This window comes from Hibiscus syriacus, unplaced genomic scaffold (genome assembly GCF_006381635.1).
Source record: "Hibiscus syriacus cultivar Baekdansim isolate YM2019G1 unplaced genomic scaffold, ASM638163v2 tig00112507_pilon, whole genome shotgun sequence".
NCBI classification, from domain to species: Eukaryota; Viridiplantae; Streptophyta; class Magnoliopsida; order Malvales; family Malvaceae; genus Hibiscus; species Hibiscus syriacus.
This window is the reverse complement of record NW_024063351.1, coordinates 547066-573106: the sequence shown is the minus strand read 5'-3', so window position 1 is coordinate 573106 and position 26041 is coordinate 547066. Positions and strand designations below refer to the sequence as shown.

At 31.8% G+C, this 26041-nt stretch overlaps 2 long non-coding RNA genes across 2 annotated transcripts; both read right to left on the bottom strand.

Moving 5' to 3' along the window:
• Window positions 1–257: 257 nt before the first annotated feature.
• On the bottom strand, window positions 258–24415 carry LOC120181075. Its single transcript, XR_005521729.1, has 3 exons — window positions 24405–24415; window positions 24096–24099; window positions 258–603 (listed from the first exon to the last, which is right to left on the bottom strand). It is a non-coding gene; the product is annotated as an uncharacterized LOC120181075 (long non-coding RNA).
• On the bottom strand, window positions 8479–9918 carry LOC120181074. The gene is made up of 3 exons (XR_005521728.1): window positions 9824–9918; window positions 9716–9754; window positions 8479–8730 (listed from the first exon to the last, which is right to left on the bottom strand). It is a non-coding gene; the product is annotated as an uncharacterized LOC120181074 (long non-coding RNA).
• Window positions 24416–26041: the final 1626 nt, after the last annotated feature.

The following is a 26041-nucleotide window of genomic DNA, read 5'->3' as shown; positions in this document are numbered from 1 at the left end:
TTTAAATCTAAATCATTTATTTATTTAAATATAATGGCTGTAAATTAGTGTAAAATTTATTAGTTTTACATAATATAACTGAATCTTAACAAAGCATCGCCTTGTAGTCGGAGGTCATTTCTATACTTCTATTTTTTTTATAATTTTAAAAAATACGTGTTAAATTAAATTTAAATCGAATAAGATTTTATTAAAATCTAGTTAAATCAAAATTGAAGTTTATTACCATATTAGGTCACAAATCTGCAGGCCCCGTGTATGCCCTTGACAGAGATGTTCATGGTCAGACCATACAAAAATCTTTATCCGGTGAAGCAATTAAAAGCTTAAGAAAATAATATCAAAACCTGACGCACCTGATTAGCATATTATACTATATTAGAATATAATCCAAAATCAATCAACGGGTTCCTTGTATCATATCAATATGCTTCACTTGACGTGCTCCACTGCATTTAAGATGTGATAATGGACAATTCTTAATCAGAGCAGAAGTAGCTAACAGATAATGGAAGCATACAAGGACCATTAGGCATTTAAGCTATGAAAAGTATATCCAGATTCTTTCATCAGGTTCTAGCTACGGCACAGCAAATGAAGGCTCTGTGAAATACCAATTGGCCAGGGTTCCCGGCAATCCAATTATTTAGCCTTGCATACCATCCCCTCAAGCAATTCCTGAAGCTTAAGTCTAAGACCCCATAAGCTGCAACATACCACTGATCACAGTTGAGTGGAATTCTTTGATTGGAAATGGCATGAATTCTATTCCTATGAGGTGGAGTTGTGTGAGGTAACTGAACTTTTTGTACTAGGTTTGGCAAATGATACCTCATCCATGGCGGAGGAATGAAGAATAACCATTGAACTAGGAATGGGAGAAACGTCGAAGCTCTTGTTCATCAATTAACTTGGCTTCTCTATTTGCTGGCTCTTCTTCTGCATTTGTGTATGCATCTGAAGATGATGGGAGAGATGAAGTATCCTTCTTTGATGCAGATATTAGACCTTTGGCAACTAATGAGCTCAAAAGGTTAGAAACTGGAATTGAAGCCTTGCTTTCTGCGTCTCAAGTTTGTAATGGAGCATCACTAACGAGAGAAGGCAGTTGACCAGGAGCCAATGGCAGCTGTTCAACTTTCCTATGACAACTAAAGCACATAACATACATATTCTAAGCATTTCCAGTCAATCTGATTTATAGATAAATTCTAAAGCATATAAGGTACTGAAAACCTAAAGCATAAATATACATGTTCTAAGTGTTTCCAGTGTTTCCAGTCAATCCAATTTATAGATAATTAATCCTAAATTCAACATTTCCAAGTTGGAAATTGTCTCAGGAACACTACTTGTACCCCCTTGATCAGTAATTTTCCCAGTGGTTCTCATGAACAGGTTCACTAAACATGCCTCTATAAGAGCATGGAATGCTATAAGAATATTGAAAAATAAGCAGAATGGGAAAAAGTAATAAACATATTATAGCAAGTTTAAAACATTTCACATACATTCATTTTAACAAGAATCTACAGATGGCCGTCAAGCTATAAAGGCTGCTCTATCTAGCCCCTCAGAGTCCTCCTTTGAGTCAGCCAAAGTTCCAATTATATCATTAACAATACCTTTCACCTTCATCATGTAAAACCAAATCAATGGTAAATCCTTTAAAAAATAGGCATTAAAATCACTACACGAGAAAAATTAATGTTGATGATTATAATAAGAAAAACGTAAGCAGTGGAGGTATCCATTCAGATGATTCCATGGAGTATAAGGAATGGCATCAAGGGATTCTCAAAATTTTGGATTTGAATCTTTAAAGATGGAAGGTGAAGGAAATATTTGGTTGATACAAAGCATTTAGTTTAGTTAATATCTTTATAAACATGGGAAGATCTCCATCCACCATAAATGTTTCAGAAATATACTGAATAATAAAATCTGATTGGTAACACGTCAAAAAATAAGATTGTCAACCCTGCTTGACTGTTGAAAACGTTGCTTCTCTAGATGAACAGAGAAGTAATATACAAAGTTTTCAACATTTGGAAAAAGCTTGAGACTCTGAGCACATAAGAAGATGAATGTACTTGTTAAAGGATAATATCATCGTTCATTTATAACATAGCCTTCTGCAATTTTTTGTTCGGACAATAAAGTCATATTATCGTAAATTTTCTTAGAAGCCACAGTGAGCAATAACAAAGCCAAAAAATAGGATGAAGCCTAACCTCGTGTCATCTGGAAGCAAAATATTTAATGTAATCTCTCCCAGTATTCTTAACAATACTGCAAAGCCAGTTTCTTTATCAGCTCTCAAACCAATAAAGCAAGACTAATTCTTCTTCATAAGCTAATCGCATCCACAATACCAGAAATGATGTAATGAAAAGAAAACCCGGAGCGGAAGGAATAAGGATTTCAAAACAGAAAAAATAAACTGATCCAAAGCTTTCATTTTACTAAAAAAAAAAAAAAACTTAAAATAGAAAGTTACACTAATGTCGATTTTCCATCCATATGCCAATTTTTGTAATGATTGCAGCTATCACAGATAGCCAGCCTTTTTACCTTCACCAACTTGAGTGTTTAATTTATTTCCCTAAAATATAATTTATCATGTTTTTCATGACCATCTTTTGTCTACAACCTTAATAAATTAGCTCCATCACAGATTAGACACCATTACGCATCCAAGTATTCACACATGAAGCTTCATTATAAACTTTTAGTCAACCTCCCGGAAAGGTAATGGAAAGGCAAAGAGAAAAAGAAGTATCAGGGAACTCTTCTAGTCATCTTACGCATTTATCATGGCCTTCACATTTCTAGATGTATTTACTCATATCAGCATCCAAAATAAATTTGAGTAGTTCAATACAATAAGCTCTGGCAAAAGATTATATCATGTAAGTTTTGAAAGCGCAATACTCACGAAACCGAAGAAAAGGGTATAATAACTTTATCATAGTCCAACTCAATGCGAGTTGTTTTCCATAAAATTAATAATTTCGTGAAATATTGTAATGTCCTAAATTTGGATCAATGATTGAGTTGAGTTGACTTGACTGGGTCATGGATCAACAAGGTAAGCTATTAAGAAGCCTTGAGCCAAATTTTAATTTGATTGGGCTAAATTTGAGCCTCAAATAGTTATAAAAAGTGTATTTTTTAATAGAGATTAAATAAGGAAGGACTAAGAAAATAATTTACCCCTAAAGTATTCTAAAGGCTAATCCCATCTATTGACTTATGTCACACATTGGGGAGGTCATTTTCCTTGTCTTCTTCTTCTTTTAATTTTTCTCTCCTTCCTTGCCTCATTCCTTCTTGTAAGAGACAAATGAACAAGCATTTATCACCTTCCATTTATAGTCTGAGATTTTGACGGTAAGAGTAGTAATGTCCTCACATAGAGCTTCCATTCATGTTCTCTTTCTCAAGGTTTAGCCATAGTGACCATGGTGAGGGGTTTTGGCTTTTATAACTTAAGGTTTTGAATTAAAATTCATAATTATGAGCACATATTTTATAATGTATATTGTTATCATAAAATATGATATAAATTAAGTGATCAATTATGTTATAAAGTCATAAGGTATTAAAAGTGTCATGGAAATAAAAGTGTAAATACTATTAAAGTTGTATTTATAATTCGATGAAGGGTAGAGTTATAAGTACAGACAATAATTGATTCTTAAATCAATCATATAAAGGGGTTATGATACCCAAGAAATAGATGCTCTCGTATTTACTCTTATTCCCGTCATAGAGTTTATACTTAAAGAACTCTATCTTCTTGGAAGATCACAACAAAAGAAAGATTCAAGATTTCAACCTATCAATTAATTCAGGTACGCTTCCGCTAATCTAGTATTTATTTTATTCTTGATGATTTAACATGATTAGATCCTAGTTAATTTTCATATTTTATTTATGATTTGGTTCTAACAAGTGGTATCATCGCCTCATCATGTTGAGTCATTGATAATCAATTGATTTAGAATTTATGATTTATGAGATTAAATTTTTCATAAAATCAATTAGGGTTTTTTTGGGTGATCGATATTCTCAATTTCATAATCTGTTTCAATCGTGCGTTAAATTTGAGGTTAATTTTGCATGTATGTGCGATAGTTTCCATATATTTGGGTTGTTTGTCAATTTCAACGTTAATTTTGCATGTATGTGCGAAATGCTTCTACAATTGAGTTATGGGATTTTTATGTTTTTTCCCTAATAATCGTGCCCTGCATTGTCAGAGAATTTATTAGCTTTTTCAAACTTTAGAATATGGGAATAAGCATGGCCTTTAAATCTATTGTGATTTTGCGTTAACCATTAATTCAGAAACTGTGAAATTAAGTTCTTCCAATGGATTCAGATGCTTCTTCTTCGTTTTTAATCTTTCAAAAAGTTTTAATTCACTAGTATGTACTTTGACCTTGACTTTTGGTTAAATTTTGATTTGAATTCGGTTTATTTTTCGGCGTTTTTATGAAGTTATGTATTAATTATATGTTTAAGAAATTTTTTAGAAACAATCAAAGACTCGAGTTTCAGATTTTTTATAGCACCATTTGTGAAACCTTATTTTGGGTTATTTCGGTTATTGTAGTGCAATAAAAATTTTTAGTTTTAACCTCTGATTTTAATAGAAATATTAAATTTGAATACTAATATTTGTTTTGAGACGGCTTAATTAAAGTAATAAGTCGATAAAGTGGCCTCAATTATGGAATATATTTTTATACATGTTATGTACAAGTAACTTAGGATATGTTGTTATTGATAGGCTCAAATGAAGATTAATAATTGATACAATCACATGTACAACTTTGGTAACAAGAATGTGATAATTATTCGGTTTGATGTGTGAGTAATAAATCTACACAAAGGAATATTTTTGTTTGATATGTTCTTGTTATCAATGTTTAGTTACCACATCAGATATCACTTAAGATGAATATTTTGTCTAAACATGAAATATTAATATAGTATTTGATATATTGAGATAAGATTTAAGTGTATTCAAATTTATTATTATACTGGTTATCTTTTGATTTAATTAAAAGATACATTAAGAGAAATTGATTGTTTGACAATATTTCTATGTTTATATTGTTAATGCAATATTTGTATGTATATTCAATTCAGGTTTTCAATTTTTATTTTTTGGTTATTAGGATATATATATATATATATATATTGAAGCAAATTAATTCGTATTTTGGCTAGGTCTGATATTTTGATAGATTAGTTGAAACATAATGTCACCAAGGTGACCTCTTTTGTGTAGACTAATTTATTTATAATATCAAGATGATTATGTGTTTCTTGTTATTCATGCATCTATTAATGGACCCAAAGGAAAGTTAATATTTGGCCGAATTTCAAGTGACACATGTGGTAATAACATGTGACAAGTATAAGGTATTTTATGTGAGCATTACATTAGTCCAAAGATTAGTCTTTTGTTTGAAATAACTTATTGTCAATGTTTGATTACTACATCAAGATTACCATTTACTGTTAATATTACTGTCCAAAGACATGATATTGATGTAGTGCTTGATATCTTGAGATGAAATTAGCCATAATGTTGAATTTATTTGTTTACTTAAGATGTGAGCTTCAATTTTAATTATATTTTGTTCAACTAATTATTTATTTATTGCTACTGTAATATATGATATTATACATTTTCTATTCATGCTTAAGAAAAAGAATCTCAAGGAATTAGAAAATGCACTTACATAGGTTTTTGATTGTATGAACATAGACTTTACACTAAGGAAAGAATAATTTTCACCTCTCTTGGGGATAACATCCTTAATTGAATTTTGAGAGGTGAAATTTGTTCAAATTGCATAAGTTTAATGGTCATGAAACACAATATTTTAGAAGCCTTTAGGGGCACGTAATTTGAAAAGATTACTTATGCCAATGGTTTCCTTGAAGAAATTGAGAAATATTTTCCTAAAAACAAAATTTTTATGTATGACTTTCATTAATTGTATAACAAAATTTATCAAGTGATTATCTCGTTTGGTTTTGAGATGAATTTGGTTAACAATTGTATATACTATACGTTCAGTGGGAGTAAACCAAATGATACCCTTATAGCTAAAGAAAACAAGTTTAGTCTTGATCAGTGCCCTAAGGATGATTTTGAAACTAAGAAAATGTAAAAATATTCCTTGTGCTTCAAAATAAATAAAGAATTTAATGTACACTCAAGTTTATATGCATTCAGACAAAACGTATGATTTTTAGGATATTAAGAAAATATTTAATCAATTTGGGTATGGATCGTTGGATAGTAGCCAAATTGATTCTTACAATACATTTAAGTACAAAATGTTACATGCTCACATATCAGAGGTCTAGTTAATAAGAGATCATCAGGTTTATTAACTCTGACTTATTGGAATATGGATGCAAAATTTTGTCACATGAACTGCTAATTATGGATTGATAAGAAAGATCACTTGAGTTATTCTATGACAACTAAGTTGCAGTCATTTATTCCATATATATAACATAAACATCTTAAGTCTAAGCACATAGACATTATGTTTCTGGTTGTTAAAGAAATTTTAGAGTGATGTTTTGTTTATAGAGCATATTGGTACAAACTCATAATTGCGCGCTTACTAAGGAACTATCACCCAAGGTCTTTCATGAGCACACTACTCATGTGGGTGTAATATCATTTAAGGATATTGAGTTTTAGTGGGAGTTTGTATTTAATACTCTTTTATTATAAACATAATTTCAGTTACCTCGGTTTAAGGATATTTATTTTAAGATTATTTTATGCAAAAATAAAGTTTGTTTTGGTTTATGCACACTCTGGTTTTGGTAAAATTTGATCTCACTAATGTTTAAAGATGACCAGTTAGAAATAGACAAGTGTGGTTTACATTGCATGTAATTTTCATGGTACACTATATGATTGATCTATGTCATTTGACTATGTTTGTATACGTGACCATTGATGGGTCAATTCATGATAGATATGACAAAGGCCGTTTTGATCCTATATGGATATAGTTGGTGGACGAGATTGTTATAGAATACCTATTGCATGATAACAAGTTTTGAGCTCATAAGGTTATACATTTATCATGAAACATATGTTGCCCAAGTGAGAGATTGTTGGATTAAAATCCATAATTATGGGAACATATTTGTAATTTATATTGTTATCATAAAATATGACATAAATTAAGTGACCTATTATGTTATAAAGTCATAAGGTATTAAAAGTGTCATGGAAATAAAAGTGTAGATATTATTAAAGTTGCATTTATAACTTGATGAGGGGCATAGTTATAAGTACATATAATAACTGATTATTAAACTTGTTATATAAAGAGGTTATGGTCCCTAAGAAATAGACACTCTTGTATTTACTCTTATCCCCGTCAGAGAGTTTATACTTAAGTGAACTCTATCTTCTTGGAAGATTGCAACCAAAGAAATATTCAATGATTTCAACCTATCAATTAATTCATGTACGCTTCCGCAAATCTAATATTTTGTTCTTGATGATTTGACTTGATTATATCTTTGTTATTTTTCATAATTAATATGATTTTAATCCTAACAGTTGGAGCAATAAAACTTGATGCAATTACTCCTTTAATTGCACAAGTTTCTTCCTTGGCCAATATTATCAAGATGATGCAAAAGCCTAGTGACAATCAAGAGTTGAAATCAACAACTTTTACATAATTTATCTTTATCAAATAATTTATAATTGACAATTTAAATAATTTTTGTTAAAGTTTATAGAAAAATTATTTCTTTTTCTTTAATAAATATTTGAATAAATTCTAACAGAAAATTATTTAAATTATCAATTAAATATTATTTCATGATAATATGTGAAAAATATATTAAATATAAGTATCGATTTCAATTTTTTGTTAGAATCATTTAACGCAAATTAGTATAAACGACTTATTTTATTATTAATAAAAATTGAATAATGTAATTTGATTAAATTAAAAGTTCGTGATCTAAAAGAAAGTTAGAATTAAGTTTAATGATCTATAATGTAAATTGCCTCATTAATTCAACTAAACACAGTGGTTTGCAAAACCGAGTGAACTCGGTCATTTTAAGGCGAAATTCCCATATTAAGAAGCTTTCATATTGTTTGGGTGAGTTATACTTCGTCCCTGTCGTTGCAGATTGCAAAACCCAACACCTTGGCACCGTGAATTCCGCTCGTTTTCTCTTAAACCGTTGATTGCTTGTTGAGGGATAATAACATTTATGGCCGGGTGAATGTTTGGAGGGTTGAAGATTATGTGGTTCATATGGCATGTTTATCGTAGGAATTTTCTTTATCAATTAGAATTTGACAGATTTTGTTGAAGCTGATTCCTCAAATTGCTCAAAATTTGAGCATGGAACTAAGTAATTACAACATTGTTAAACAGTATAGGAAGCCCTACTCGGCTTTGTGGTTATGAGTAATACAAGGATTTTCATATTTCCCTACAAACCAAGTCAGTAATGTAAAATACAATTCCACTCTCTCTTGTTATTTCGTTAATGTCGACTTGTTTGGACCCTTATGAATGTTCTACTATTTACTCATCTTCGGCTGCCCCCTTACCTTTTCCCCTGCTCAACTTGCTGGCTGGGAAATGCAGTCTGGCCATTAGAGGACGGAGTGCTCGTGATTTCTGGTCGAATCCCCTCAAACATATCCTGCAATTTTTGATCAAATAATAGTGTGAAATCAGGGTAAATTCTTGAAATGATAGTACATTCACAGATTATTCAGGTATTGGAATGACTAGGTTCAATTGCCAAATAATGAAGAGCTTTGACAAAATTCTCTATTCCCATGTTTGGTGGTCAGAGATTCAGAATAAAATGTGCAGAAAAGGGCAAGTTTTCTGTTGTTGAAGGCTGAGATTGTACAAGTAATGCTTGCAGTTTGGGTTAGCAAAGACACTTTGAATTTTTGCTGAGAGCATGTAAATGCTATAGTTTTTGTTGATAAATCGGGCAAAGTAAACGAAAGAACACAAGAATTTTAACGAGGTTCGGCAATGTGCTTACGTCCTCGGTGCCTAGACAGCACTAGAAAATTTTAATTCAATGATAATAGGTTTAGGTTACATCTCTATTTATAATAGAAAACCCTGGTACATAATTACAAAATTAACCATGTACCGTACCGCGGGGCACAGCCCCGCACCCCCAACCCACATAATCGTAACCCCCTCTACAAGACTTTCTTTGTAAGGACAGTAGATGTTCGCTTCGCTCACTCCGCTCCATCTCCTGTCCTCTTTACCGGTATATTTATGAGCCATACCTTACAGTTTTTCATTTCCATGGGTTGCATTTGGATGGACAGGGAGGGATTGGAACCTTCGGTCTAGTGACGAAAGCAGCTATGGAACAGTCGAGTTGTTGTCGCCAAGCATTCAAATGAGTTGGTAGATTGTAGGGATATCAAATATGTAAAAATCTCTTTTCTTATTTGAGGATGTAAAGGGCTTAATTTCTTCCTTGATATCCCAGGTGCTGAAGGACTGTTAACCGTAATTTGTTTCTCTGATTTCAATGTTTTAATGTTCATGTGACCTAAAGATTAAAAGCAAGAACATGGGTACTTATAGGTAACTTTTTGAATCAAGGGAAAACAACATGACATAAAGTTAAAATGGTTTGCAAGTCTCACCTCTCCAGAAGCAGTGTTGAATTTCTACTGTTGTTAAGCCTAATAGGTCAAAGAGTTCAGTGTTTGATCTTGCTCTATTATCAGTAACGCTTGTTAAAAACTTATAACCTTTAAATATTGAAGGTATGGAGGTCCCAGATAGACCATTCTCCTTGGCAGGTTCCATAGTCATTCCCTTGGAACATCAATTGGGTTCAGACTTGAATCATGGTCAGCAGAAACCTGCATCACAATGGTATTATTATTTGCATGCCTGATAAATATCAAAATGACATTAAAATGTGAAGGAACTGGTTGAACATACATGCTCAGCTTACTTCATTAACTTGGAAGTATGTGCCATTCAGGGGAAAGCTCCCTCTCATTGCTGTACGACATGGTATCTGTTATGATGTTTTATGATATTGGTTAGCTAATAATATCTGAATTCCTAATCATGCATGCAATTGTATGTTTCTTCATAGCATGAATCAAATTTTTTCTTAGTAAAAGTGTTCCCCTGACTATCTGGGATTCTATTTCCCGGATATTGTTGCAAGAGAAACATGTCTTCTCATCACACAATATTTAAGTCACAATCCTACGTGTTATGATATTTTCGTTGATGTTTGACTCTGGCCAAAATATTTTGCATATCTTACGTTTTAGTCACCGTTTTGTACATGGATGCCTTTAGGTAAAAATTGTTTATCCTCCCAAATTTCCGATTTATTTTATTTTAGGGATATCATTTAAGGTCTAATTTCATTTCTAGCACTTGTATTATGTGTTATTTTCAGTTGTTGCCTTTATTGTTGTTGGTGTTGTAGTTTGGCCTTTCAGTATTAATATCATTTAGCCTTCTTAATCATTATGCATGCTTAGTTCCCTTTGTTTGTATTTCGGTCCTCAACGATTCCATGTTTGTACTTTAGTCCTTGACGTACATTTACATTTGTACAGGCACAATATTATATGTATATTATAGTTTGAATATTTTCTGTAAGATAAGTGTCTTTATATATTATTTTTACTTACATGTGTTTCACTATGTTATAGTTACTGAATATTTTTATATTTTTATGTCCCAAATATGTTCGTAAATACTATATCATGTATATATTTATTCAACATATTTTGATCTTCATATATTTATGTATGGGTTTTTATAACTGATCTTTTTGAACAATCACAAAATGCTCATTTTACTTACTAATATGTTTAATGTCACTCGCTCGAATATTTTCAAGAACACTCTATCGTAGAATGGGCGCGAAAAACACAGCTTGAACGAAGTAGTGCGATTCGACACGATATTCGAACGAAAAATGAAATTGAAATAAGTTGAGTTTATCTTTATAAAAAATGATAATTAATTCTTTTTTATTCAAATGATGCAATACATGTTTTTTTAAATAGTAATTTATTTTATGCAATTATCGATAGTTGATTTATATTCGATTTGTGCTTTTTGATAACGTTGGGGAGGGGGACATTTCTTGTATAAAGGATAATAAATGGGATAGCCTTCCCATTAGAGGATGTGCAAATCCCGTGATTTCTTCTCAAATTAAGGAATGTTCTTTAATAATTAATTCAAAACAAATTATCCAATGCTCAATAAAACGATCACACTTTTTCGAATTTACGATGTCCACCATTTACGACAATGTATAAGTAATTGGGTATTAGATTTGGGCGTTGTGGGGGTGTTAATCATTCCCCACGCGTAATTGACACTCAGATCCTAAAAAATGAATACTTGATAACGCAGACCAATTTTTGTCTTAAAAATGATTTTTCTTAAAATTGTTTTAAAAGATGTTTTGGGTATTTGACCAACCTAACCCAAAAGTCGATGACAACTCCAATTCAAAATAATTCAAAATCCCTATTTTCTTTGAATAAGTCATAATTGTTTTTTAAAACTTAAATTTTTAAAAAAATGGTTATGACAGCTTAACGACTCCACTGGGGACACTTTAGAGAGTCAGTTTGTAAGTCACTTATACATTTTCCTTGTAGTAGAAATTATAAGTTCGAGTCTATAGTTAGCTTATGATCCATTTATTGAAACTTTTCTAAATTCTTTATTTTTATCTTACTAACGTTTTAATTTATGTATTGAGGTTTGTCAAGATTTTTTTCTTCTTTTCTGGTTCAAAGGTTTGTATGTTCCTCCTCATACACATCATGTGCATTTGCATTACATAAGCTCTATACCCGAGCTTCGTCCCAAGTAAGTAGGGGTGAACGCTTTACTCTCGTAAGAATTTATTCTTCGTATGAGTCTTAGAAAATAACCTCTGGGGTACACATACCTTATATCTTTGTAGGGATTTATTCCTCGTATGGGTATAAGGAAGTGAACCCCCTCAAATTGAACTCGATCTATTTATGTCTGTAACAAGTTATGATTGAGGGTTTGGTAGCCCAAAGGGGTACCAGCAACAAGGACAATCCGAGTACATTTTTCAGTTAGAGTCGAAACCATGCATGTAGTGTACCGTAGCATGTAGTGTACCGTAGAACGACCACCCTAGGTAGAGCCATACATAACCTATGTTCGTTATTCGGTACCAAAATAAGCATACACGAAGGAGGAACGACTCTAAACCTTTACATTTTTTCTTTAAATTCATAGAATAGATTTCTTTTCGAATGAAAGTTGTGAACTAGATACCATGCAGATATGATTATTTTCTTGAAATAAATCATTTTGGGTAGAAAACTTGTCCATTTAGGATTGTTATTTAATGAACGCATTCTCGGGTAGATACCATGATTGGGTAGGTGTTATATTTAAATAACATATTTTAATTCTATCGATTAACTTACTTTACTAACTCGTTATTTTTTTTTGTGTCATTTTCACATTTTTTGCATTGCATTTCAACAACATGACATAATGCGAAAGTGTCGATCCGCAAGAGGATATTTAAGTGACAATTTTACAAGAGAGTCAAACAGTAGTGTACACAGACATGCACCTAGGGTTAAAAGAATTTCAAAGAGTACAAGAAGGAAACTTGCTCAAAGATCATGCAACATTCGAGACTGAAAAGATGATCCATTGACCTGAAAAGTAATCCAGCGGTAGAGTCTTATCTACGATTGTTCCATTACTAATCACACAGGGGTGACCCATGACTTCAGTACCGTAGGGACATTAACTGAAATAAGTTATATAGCGCTTGAGGGCATAATTTTCAAGGATGAATCTTCGAGACGAAACATCGACCCATTTTAGACTCAGCGTCCAAGCGAAAGCATGTCTGTAAAATGGACTATCTTGTAATGTGAATAGTTTTATCTCTGATGAAAATTATTCTATGATATTCATCGTTGGGATCAATATTTTTTTGCATATGTATTTGAATATTTATATTCTATTATGCATTTATTTGAACATTTTCACATGCATCATTCATGAAAACATGAGGATTAATTCATGGAGAATTTGATGGAAGTGGTCCTAATCACTAATATAATGGAAGCAAATTTTGAAAAATTGAAAGAAGAATTGCAAGAGAATTTACAGAGAATGCAACGAGATTGGGAAGCTAAAATAGAGAAATCGCAAAAGGCTACCATAGACCCCATCTAGCAAACCCAAGCCAGCATGGTTGATCAGATTGTTGAGAAATTGGTTGGGTTCATTTAGGTAAAAGGCAAAAACATGCCTTTTCATCAATGGAAACCTTTGAGTGTGTGATGGCATATGCTAATCCACGACTACTCATTTCACCCGAGAGGCTTCCAATATATCAAGTAGGCTTCTCCAACACTAAGACTCAAGCAATTGTGTTAGATCCTCAGGATAACTCTACCGATCACAACATGTTCAATCCTAGTGAGATAGAAGAAGCCAAAAATGAGATCCCTGAGAACTTAAAAAAATTGTGCATAAAGACATTCAAAAGAATGAGAGGATAAAGCTCTCATAATGAAATGGATGCAAGTGAACTAATCTTTGTTACTGACTTAGTTCTCCCGCCCAAATTCAAAATGCCTGATTTTGAAAAGTATAATGGAACTAGTTGTCCTACTACCCATCTCACAATGTTTATTCGAAGGATGACTGGATACACCAAAAATGATCAAATATTGATGCCACATGCAGCTATCACATCGAAAGCTGAGGACATTCCACTGAGAATTATGGGGCATTGAAGCTAAAGGTCCAAAATCTGATTGATTCGGGGGGCATGGACATTCGAAGAATGATAGGACATTCTAATGCTAATTAAGAAAAGATCTTTGCATCTACCAGGAAGCTTTTTTCAATTTCATTAAGAGCATTTTTTTGTTTGAACTCGTTTTTGTTCTATTTTTAATATTTACTTAAATATTTTTAAATCTTTTAATGATTGAATTTATGCTACCTTTAAAGGTTGAATAATTGAATCAATTTTAATCTTGTAGTTCTTTGAATATCAAATGAATTACAGATTCTTTTAGTTCTTCAAGAATTATAGATTTTTGACATATGGCAAGGTTATACCTTTTTTACACCATCTAAAATCAAAAATAAAATCTCTCGATTCCTTACCCGGAATGATTCGAGATGCTACATTTTGTTTCCTATGCAGAAACATTCCTTGCATTTTGTTGAGCCAATAAAATCACACCATTGTCTTCTTAGACGCAAACCCAACATTTTTCTACCAATAAAACCTAAAAGCAATGAGTACAAGATGTTTACTTGCACGAGAATGGTTCTGTATAGGAAACAAGATGTAACATCTCGAATCAACTTCCTATAGATAAGCCTGAACAGTTGGGATATGCTAGAAGCAAGAAGAAGAAAAAATAAAATTAAATCGAAATAATTCTATCATGCATTAATTACATTGTTTTCATGTGAATAAAAATTAATCCCGAAAATCTATCCCCCCGAGGATACCTCTTCTGTAAAGACTTATGTGTATGAAATAATGAACGACTTTATTTTATTTATCCCTTCACAAAATGAGAAAATATATATCCATTGTTGTCCCCATTTAAGCCTAAAATATTTTTCTTCTAATTCAACCCTAACCAAGGATCACCCTCCACACTAGGGGGCAAAGGTGAAGGAAATCTACTCGTATGAGTGAAGACCGTCAATTTATATCGTTGTGAAATAAAGTGTGAAATAATAAGGAACCACAAAGTAGATCAAATCCAAAGTGTGGAAATCAAATCCAGTCAAGAATAATGAAAGAAGTTCCAAATACATGAAATAAAAAGGACAAGAAGGCATTTAAATCGATTGAAGTCTTAAACTCATCAAATAAAGAAGATAAGAAGCACATGCAAAGAGTCCCTAAAGTCAAATGGACACATCAAGCTTCAACCATAAGATTGATCAAGCATAATCATTCCAGAATCAATTCACCAAAAGATCATGGAACATCAAGAGAAAATAAAAGACATTGCATGAATATTCAAATTGAGCAAGGCAAGATTGAAGACAACAGAATGAATTGATCCTTGGTTTGATAACCCTTAAACATTTGTTTGGGCTCATAATCGTGAACCATAACCTATATTATGTACCTAAAAAGTCCTTTCTAATCATACATGGATTTCTAAACAGAAGAGACCATCTTCAGATTTCATCCAGCCCATCAGGATTAATCTTTTATTTACAAAAGGCTTTCTAAAATCTTTAATGCATGATAGGAAAAAATGATAAAGGGGGTTCAAGATGTAAAATTTTGAATAACGTCTTGAAACCAAAGGAGGATTCGAGTTGAAAACCTAAAAAGATTGCTCGAATATGAAGATTATGCAGCTGTTGTACATAAAGACGATCTCACAAATCCCTTGATAAGACATAACACAACCCAAATGTTCTCATGAGAGTGAGAACCAGAGAACACTTCAGTAGATGAGCATAGAAGTACTCCATCAGATCAGTAACATCAAAGAAACGAGAATGCCATATATTGACCAAAGATAACAACCCGAGACACCTTATCCTTTCCTTACTTAACCTTAAATCAAAATGACCATTAATCTTGACACTTATCATTAGCTATAATTTTTTGAAAGATTAAAAGTGTAATTAATTCTTTGATATCCAATTAACTCTTGTTTTATGATTTGTCTTAATTGTTAAACTTAGAAAATGACATTTATTCAAATTTTTGATTGAACATTTTTCAAAATTCTTTTAATTGATATGTTCAAACAAGGAAATCTCTCTGGAGTAGATCTTGGTAGTTGACATGTGTCTCTCATACACAAAGCTCATGCTTAGAATCCATGATGGACCGAGAAATGATAAGTGTTGGGGCATTTTTGAAGGCCCATATCATTCAAAAATGATAAGTGTTAGGGCATTTTTAAAGGCCCATATCATCCAGAAATGATAAATGTTGGGGCATTTGTGAAGGCTTATATCATCCATGAATACAAGATCATTGAATTGAACAAACATTTATTTTCAATGAGGCAGAAAGGTATGAAGACTGAAAATGTCGAAGCAGAGATGGTGGAGCTCACTATATATGACTATTTTGTCCAATATCACAACATACAGTTGCATTATTCTGGTGATTTCTATGCATTAATATTAGCAAGCCAAAACGTCCCACTTATATTCCCACTGAGCTTTGCTCTTTGGTGTCCTTGCAAGGCTATACAAAAGCCTTGAACACTATGTAAAGAGCTTCCCTGGTTGAAAAATCTAGACAGAAGCTACAACAACTGATGAATAGGTTGTCGAATGTTTTACGAAATAGTAACTTTGGCACTGAATCAATGTTGCGATCATGTGGTATTTCCATAAATCCTAATTTCACCCAAGATGAAGGTTGTATTTAGAACCCCCAAGGTTAAAAGTGAGGAATAGTAAAGATTTCTTGCCACAGAATAGACAATGAAATTTTAACAGCAAGAAACCAGTGGAACCAACTAAGATTGAACGATGGGTTGTTGTTAACTTCTCGGCACAATGTGATACAAATAGCTTTGTTCGAGATCTAATTAGATGTGGAGACATGAAAATAATTAGGATGTACCCTCCCTTTTATGTGTTTCAAGAGTTAAATAAAAACAAACGATGCTCTCCTATTCTTAGAGTGGATAAAATGTTGTAGGACATCCAATCTAAACTTCTTGGAGCTCCATAGTTCCTCCTAAATAGCTTTGTTCGAGATCTAATAGATGTGGAGACATGAAATAATTAGGATGTACCCTCCCTTTTATGTTTTCAAGAGTTAATAAAAACAAACGATGCTCTCTATTCTTAGTGGATAAAATGTTGTAGGACATCCAATCTAAACTTCTTGGAGCTCCATAGTTCCTCCTTTGTGTTTTACATGATAAGAAAAATTCTGATCTTTATTACTCTTACCAAGTTTGGCATAATCACACAGTGTTTGGCTCCAACTAGGGTCAATGATCAATACCTTACTAATTTGCTTCAAAAAACAAAGCTTGAAAGATTGAATTCGATGTTAGCATTGAGAAAAAATCTCAAATTTTGATTTTGATTTCCTCTATGACGCCAACTACCATCCTTGGCATGGATGTATATTACAGCTTATCGAAGACGTGGATATCCCATTTATTACTACGGTGGCTAGCTTTAGACAGTGGTTATTGATTTTTTCCTATAAAGTAGCAGCACATACATAGTCTTAAAAGCTTGAAATGAGGATTTTTCAAAGAAATGATAAAAGCTCTTCTGGATTTCTACACAAGTCAGGCAAAGAAAGTTAATTTTATTTGGGGAAAAAATTATTGGGGCAAGAAGAAACTGACGAGTCAAGAATTGAAAGGATTCACGCTAGTATACAAAGAGAAAGACAACTGAATCAGAAGAGAATGAAAACTGGTTTTGTCCATTGATCAAGAAAACATGCATTAACATAAACATACACGTCACATGAATTTGCATCTTCCATTATATCCATCCTTACTTGCAATAAAAAGTTTTTCCCCTTCGTAAGGATGGTTTTATAATTGTTTTTGAGAACTAATTTCATACTTATCAAGATTGTTCGTCTAAGAACATCAATCTAGTCTTTCTTAAGATTGTTTTTCCCTGAAATCCTTATTTCATTTTTATCCTCTCACGAGGACATCATCCAATTTCTTTTATCATGATCGTTCTCCCCTCATGAGGACAAATTCAAAAGTCATTTTATAAAAATAAAATAAAATCAAATACCATGAAATGAACTTAATCTTTACATCCATAAAAAATCCAAGATAGTCATTCATAAATGTATCAGTTTTTTAGATCTTTCAGGAAAGAAAAGTTTGGTGATGACTAGATGTCCTCAACATGAGGAAAAAGTCGTTCACAAATTTGATGTCCTGAAGTGAATGATCAGAGCTTCTAAAGGTGACTAGATCTCCTCAATATGAAGGAACAATGTCATTATTGGTTTGACACCGAGCAACGATTAGCTCTCCTCAACACGAAGAGCAATGTCGATTTTAAAGACAAATTATCTTCAGATAGTTGGACTTCCTCAATAAGAATGAACAATTTGTCTTCAGATTAAAATGATTAGTCGTCCTCATCGAGAAGGAACCATGTGAAATTCCATCAAAATACAACCTGATCCTCAACGCGAAGGAACGACGTCGTTTTTAGATTTACAAGAGAAGGAATTATTAAAGCACCTAGATCTCCTCAACATGCAGGAGCAGATTGTCTTTCACCTTTAAGATTTTTCTCAAAACAAAGTTTGACTCGTTTGAGACCCTTTTTCCTGAAACAAAATTCATCTCATTTAAGATTGTTCTCTCAAAATTTTTTTGTCGCTTGAGACATTTCCTTTTGAAACATAAGCCTTTGAGATTGTGTCTTTTAAAAAATTTCGTTAACACCCCCCAACCCGTATCCGACCCGGATCCGAGTCTGAGGTGTCACATTGACTTATCAAAACCCTTTCTTTACTATTTTCCTATTCCACAAAATCTTAAATTCATTATTTAAAAAATGAATACTTTACTTTAATTAAGATAAATTAGTTTTACAAACATATTAGAGCATATACAACTCTAATCTAATAGTGCATGTCAACTATATCTAAAGAACAAAATACTATTAATCATTACTTTTATGATCTGAAATTCGTAAGGAAGATGCTGACCTGTCTTGCTCCTCTTAGCTTCTCTTTCACTTTCCAAACCTACGTATAAACATTCACACGCTAAGTCGATGACTTAGTGATGCGTATAAAATCATAATTAAACTAACAAATGCATGTACATATCATGTAATACAAATCATTCTTATATACATATTTAAACCATCATTAATATGCTTATCTTTACTTATTTTATTATCATAATTCCTTTATCATATGCATATACTTGATATAAACATAATATAAACTCTAAAACACAACAATGCGTGAATAATTACCACTATCATATTATACACAAGCACATATCATCTCATATCATAAATACACATATGCACTCTTTATTATCCTCATTTATATTATCATATGATCTGGAACTTATCATTTATACATGTCATATAACACAAATACCATTTCATAAAAGAACACACATATTATCATAACAAGTTATATATATATCATCTTTAAAGCCATACTTCTGAGAACTTAAGGTATGTGAGTACATAGAGGTTGTGCATTATGTTGTCACCATAGCTCACTAAATCCCACTAGGGACGTAGAATTTGTCCGAAGGACCACAAAGAACACATATGTCCCGAAGACCATTTAGAACTCTCGACTCTTGGCATGCCAAACTATACCCATAGCTCTCATAACACATAACATGGGCATTATTATTTATGTTATCACACTTTCAAATATTCATATCATATACACATATAAGCTTATGGCTTCTTATCACATATATCGTGTAATACTCACTTAGAGTCTCATATCCTCTTTATCATGTATTTTATATCACATGCTCTTGCTTTCATATGGTCACATAGCTCATGTCAATTAGTCACTTATGTTCACATATCGTATTCTTATCGCATGGTCATATTTCATATAACACTTCTTGTATTCATATAAACTTATGTTTACATATCTCTTATCATATGTCTCATCTCTAACGATCATAAAATCATACAACTTATTATCACATGGCTCATAGTTACCTAATTTATCACACAACATGCATTCACGTGAATCATATATAAAGATGCAATTAACTTATATATATATATATATATATATATATATACTCATCTACTCATAAACATCATATCACATCGCTTGTATCTTTGTACTCATGTAATCTAATATTGGAATTAGACTCATACAAGTCTTAATTCCCTAACATAACATATACTTACTATCATGTACTCACCTTGGTTACTTGTAAATACCAAACTCCTATTCTTTCTTATGAATCTTACTCTAACAGCCTATTTGAACTTTGCTTTCGATCAATGTCTCCACAAATATGCAGTTTAATGAATAACAAGATTCAAACTACTTAATACGATTCATATCAATATAAACTAATTAAAACTCCAATTTCCAACTTAATTGGTATCGGTACCACCCTCAAGGTATCGATACCTCTATGCTAGGGTACCGATACCTTACCCAGGTACCTATACCAAAATTAGTTTCGAAGTTTCTCGGGTATTGATACCCTCCACATAGGTATCGATACCTCTTACATATGGTAAGGATATTGTTCATACAAGTATCGATACCCCATACATCAATTCCTCATAAATGGCATTGTAGTATCGGTACCCACTCAACAGGTACCGATACCTCTTGCCCATATTTTCATTTTTAAGCCAAAAAAATCACTCTTATTCACCCAAACATTTCATACTTTAACCCCATTCATATTCTTATCTCAAATATACATACTTAAATCCATTTATACTCATCTAACACATTTTTACCTTCAAATTCTATCATCTACATGGAATTCAAGAATCATACCAAATTTTCAATGATTCTAAACTCATTTATAATACTTTAGACTTCTTAATCCTTCTTATGACAAGTCAAAAATCTCATCAAAACTCTAAAAACCAAACCATATCAACAATTTATCTTAAAACTCATTTTACAAATCCCTTTCTAATTCACTCATCTTATAGTTTTAAGCTTATATAAACTTTCCTTAAGCTTATATAAGCTTTCCTTAAGCTTATATAACACCTAAATACTCCAACCCAACCTATAAATTCAAGAAATTAACCAGCTGAAATCAATTTACCTTTATAGCTAGAGCAACAGGAGGAAGAAGGAAGAAAGGTTCTGGATAATTCTTCCCCCTTTCATGTGTAAATCTCTTATTAAAGGGGAAAAAAGATCTTTTAAACTGAAATTACCATAATGCCCTTTAGTCTTTCCATAATGATTATTTAATCATATACTAATATATTTGTACTTCAATCCTTGAACTTTTAATCTTTTCTTAAATGGGTCACTAAATTTCAAAAACTTCCATTTTAGTCACTAACCTGGTTTTTGGGATGTTACAAATCTCCCATCCTTTAAGAAAATTCGTCCTCGAATTTTCACTGCACAAATCGATAAGTACACTGCTTACATATATCCTTTAATATTCTCAAATCATTTCTCTTAATTTCTCTTTCCTGTTCACTGCTATTAGACTTACCTTTTTCATTTACTCAATTCTTCATCTACATTCGTTCTTATAGATCTATATAATGTTACTCATTATATATACATTAATTTCAATCCTTACCATTCACGATCATGATTCAATTGATTCATTTCGTTCTTTCCTAATTGATTTGTCTTATAAACCAAATCTTTCTCTTGTTATTATTAAAAAATAACTGGATTTTCCTTGCCAACTTTATCAAAAGAATATAATCATCCAACTATATATTAAACTTCCTTAATATGTATAACTAAATTCTTTTTTCTCTGATAACGTCCATTTGATCGGGAAACCCAACCTTAAATCTTCATCAAATATTATTAAACATATATTTTACGAAATCAAACAATCCTTTCACATCACCTTGCACACTTTTCTTACTTCTATATCGAACTTATCATCTACACATCCATATAAACTTTGTCATACTTAATCCTTTAATTCCCTTTTTCATTTAATTTCCTTATCATTTTACTCCTCTACCAATCAAGATCTCCTTGTAACATATATCATATCTTTTCTTCAGGCTCTAATACTCTTTTCATATCACTTATACTTATCCTTGATTATCAATCTTTATTGCATTCTCATAACTCTGATAGTTAACACTACTTGCACAAATCTTATTCTTTGAAAAATCCTTATTCAATTCATAATACACATATCCCTATTCTTCATCATAAACTTTTTCTATTAATCCTTAGCTTCACTCTACGAATCCTCATCTCCTTCACTATATCACATTTACATAATCAAAATATACAACCAAATCCCAAATCCACTACATCTTTGGTTATCTTAACCTAACAATATCTTAAAATCTTATAACTCTAATACATTTCCCATCACATAATCTTGTTATCCAATACTAACTCTTTCCATCTATAACACAAACCCTGATCATATCCACACCCTTACTTATACATAGTACTATTCCTTTGTTTCAAATTCATAACTCTGATTTCATTTATCTTATAAACTTGTCACTGATGCACTTATTTTTAAACTCTTCTACAAATTCTAACCACATCATTTGATCTTTTAACATTCTTATGGTGAAACTTGTTCATCATATTCCATCTTATCCACGAAATAAAAACTATTCCCGATACTTTTTGATTCAAAATAGTAAAACCATCTAACGCTATTCTAACATGATTTCAACTTTCTGAAATCCACCGTTGATTTACGAGGCACTTCCTGAGGTGTCCGCTCTTCATCCAGCCTGGCCAGGGCAGGTGAATTGCTATCACCATTAGTCTATCACCTCACACTTCTTTCGAAACTCTCATTATCACACTTCTATTATAACGTAATAATCTAATTTTATTAGTAAGACATCACACTCTTACACTATCAGATCAGAAATTTTCACTTTGAGTTGGCATGTACACATTTTAAAACTCTTTTACCTTCGTTAAGTCTAGAATCGACTAAACCTTAGCTCTAATACCATTAAATGTAATACCCCCAACCCTATCCGATCCGGATCCGAGTCCGAGGTGTCACATTGACTTATCAAAACCCTTTTCTTTACAATTCCATAAAATCTTAAATTCATTATTTAAGAAAATGAATATTTTACTTTAATTAGGATAAAATTTTACAAACATATCAGAGTATATACAACTCGAATCTAATAGTACATGCCAACCATATCTAAAGAACAAAATACATATTAATCATTACTTTTCTGATCTGAACTTCGTAAGAAAGATGTTGACCTGTCTCACTCCTCTTAGCTTCTCTTTTCACTTTCCAAACCTACGTGTGAAACATTCACACGCTAAGTCGATGACTTAGTGAGGCATATAAATAATAAATGTAAACAACAAATGCATGTACATATCATGTAATACATTATTCTCATATACATATTTAAATCATCATTAATATGATTACCATTACTTATTTTATTATCAATAATTGTTTTCTATCATATGAGCATATACTTGATATAAACAAATAATATAAACTCTAAAACACAACAAGCATGAATAATTACCACTATCATGTTATACACAAGCACATATCATCTCATATCACAAATACACATATGCACTTTATTATTATCCTCATTTCTATTATCATATGATCCGAAACTTATTATTTATACAGTCATATAACACAAATACCATTTCATAAAAGAACATATTATCATAACAAGTTTTATATATATTATTATATATATATATATCTAGTGGTATACTTTGAGAACTTAAGGTATGTGAGACATAGAGGTTATGCACAATGCTGTCACCACATCTCGTATAAATCCACTAGGGGCGCGTTAAAATTTTTCCCGAAGGACCACATAGAACATATGTCCCGAAGGACCACGTAGAACCCTCGACTCTTGGCATGCTAGCTATCCCTTAGCTCTCATAACACATAACATGGGCATTATTATTTATGTTATCACACTTTCACATATCATATCATATACACATATAAGCTCATGGCTTCTTATCACATATATCGTGTAATACTCACTTGGAGTCTCATATCCTCTTTATCATGTATTTCATATCACATGCTCTTGCTTTCATATGGTCACATAGCTCATGTCAATAGTCACTTATGTTCACATATCACATTCATGTCGCATGGTCACATTTCATATAACACTTCTTGTATTCATATAAACTTATATTAAAATATCTCTTGTTATATGTCTTATCTCTTATGATCATAGAATTATACAACTTATTATCACATGGCTCACAGTTACCTAATTTATCACACAACATGCATTCACATGAATCGTATATAAAGATGCATTTAAATTCTATATATATATATATACTCATCTACTCATAAACATCATATCACATCATGCTTGTATCTTTGTACTCATGTAATCTAATGTCGGAATTAGACTCATCGCAAGTCTTAATTCCCTAACATAACATATACTTACTATTATGTACTCACCTTGGTGAGTTACTTGCCAATACCAAACTCTTGTTCATTCTCGTGAATCTTACTCTGACAGCCTATCCGAACTTTACTTTTGATCAATATCTACATAAATACTTGGTTTACTGAATTATAATATTCGAACTACTTAATACGATTCATATCAATATAAACTAATTAAAACTCTAATTTCCACTTTTCAACTTAAGTGGTATCGATACCACCCTCAAGGTACAGATACTTCTATGCTAGGGTACCGATACCCTACCCAGGTACCTATACCAAAATTAGCTTCGAAGTTTCCCGTGTATCGATACCCTCCACTTAGGTATCGATACCTCTTCCATATGGTATTGATATTTTTCATACAGGTATCGATACCCCATGCATCAATTCCTTATAAATGGCCTTGTAGTATCGGTACCCACTCAACATGTACAGATACCCCTTGCCCAGATTTTCATTTTTAAGCCCAAAATTCACTCTTATTAACCCAAACATTTCATACTTTAATCCCATTCATATTCTTAACTCAAATATACATACTTAAATCCATTTATACTCATCTAACACATCTTTACCTTCAAAATTTTATCCTCTACATGAAATTCAAGAATCTTACCAAATTTTCAATGTGTTCCAAACTCATTTCTAATACTTTAGACTTCTTAATCCTTCTTATGACAAGTCAAAAATATCATCAAAACTCTAAAAACCAAACCATACCAACAATTCATCTTAAAACTCATTTTACAAATCCCTTTCTAATTCACTCATCTTATTGTTTTAAGCTTATATAAGCTTTCCTTAAGCTTATATAACACTCAAATACTCCAACCAGCCTATAAATTCAAGAAATTAACCTGCTTAAATCAACTTACCTTTGTAGCTAGAGCAACGGGAGGAAGAAGGAAGAAGGAATAAATGTTCTGGATAATTCTTCCCCCTTTTCACGTATAAATCTCTTATTAAAGAGGGATAAAAATATCTTTTAAACTGAAATTACCATAATGCCCTTCATTCTTCCCATAATTATTATTTAATCATATACTAATATATTCATACTTCAATCCTTGAACTTTTAAATTTTTCTTAAACGAGTTACTAAATTTCAAAAACTTCCATTTTAGTCACTAACCTGGTTTTTGGGATGTTACATTTCGTCTCGCTTGAGACAGTTTTTTCACAAATTTTGAAACAAAATTGTTTTCACTTGAGATTGTTTTTCTCAATACAAATTTTGTCTCATTTTAGATAATCTTCCTTAAGACATGAACACTTGATATTTTTTTTCTTAAAAATAAATTTCGTCTCACTTGAGACAATATTCCTTAAGACACTAACATTTGAGATTGTTTTTTTTGAAATAAAGTTTTGTCGTGCTTGAGACAGTTTCCCTCGAAACACAAATTTTGAAACAGTTTTTCTTGAAACAAAATTGATATCACTCGAGATTGTTTTCCTAAAAACAAATTTTGTCTCGCTTGAGACAGTTTTCCTTCGAAACACAAATTTTGAAATTGTTTCCCTCGAAACAAAATTCTATCTCACATGAGATAACTTCTCTTGAAAAAAATTTCTTTCCACTTATTTGATTTCACTCAAATGTTGAATATTTGATAGGAATTCAAAGAGTTAGCATAGAATTGCATTCCATAAACCCATATTGAAGAAGAAGATTTCATTCTCAAGTCAATCATTGGCAGCCACGACTAGATCTCCTCAACGAGAAGGAGCAATGTCATCATTAGATTTGGCACCGAACAACTATTAATTCTCCTCAACATGAAGGAGAAATATCATTTTCAAAGTCAAACTATCTTCAGAAAATTA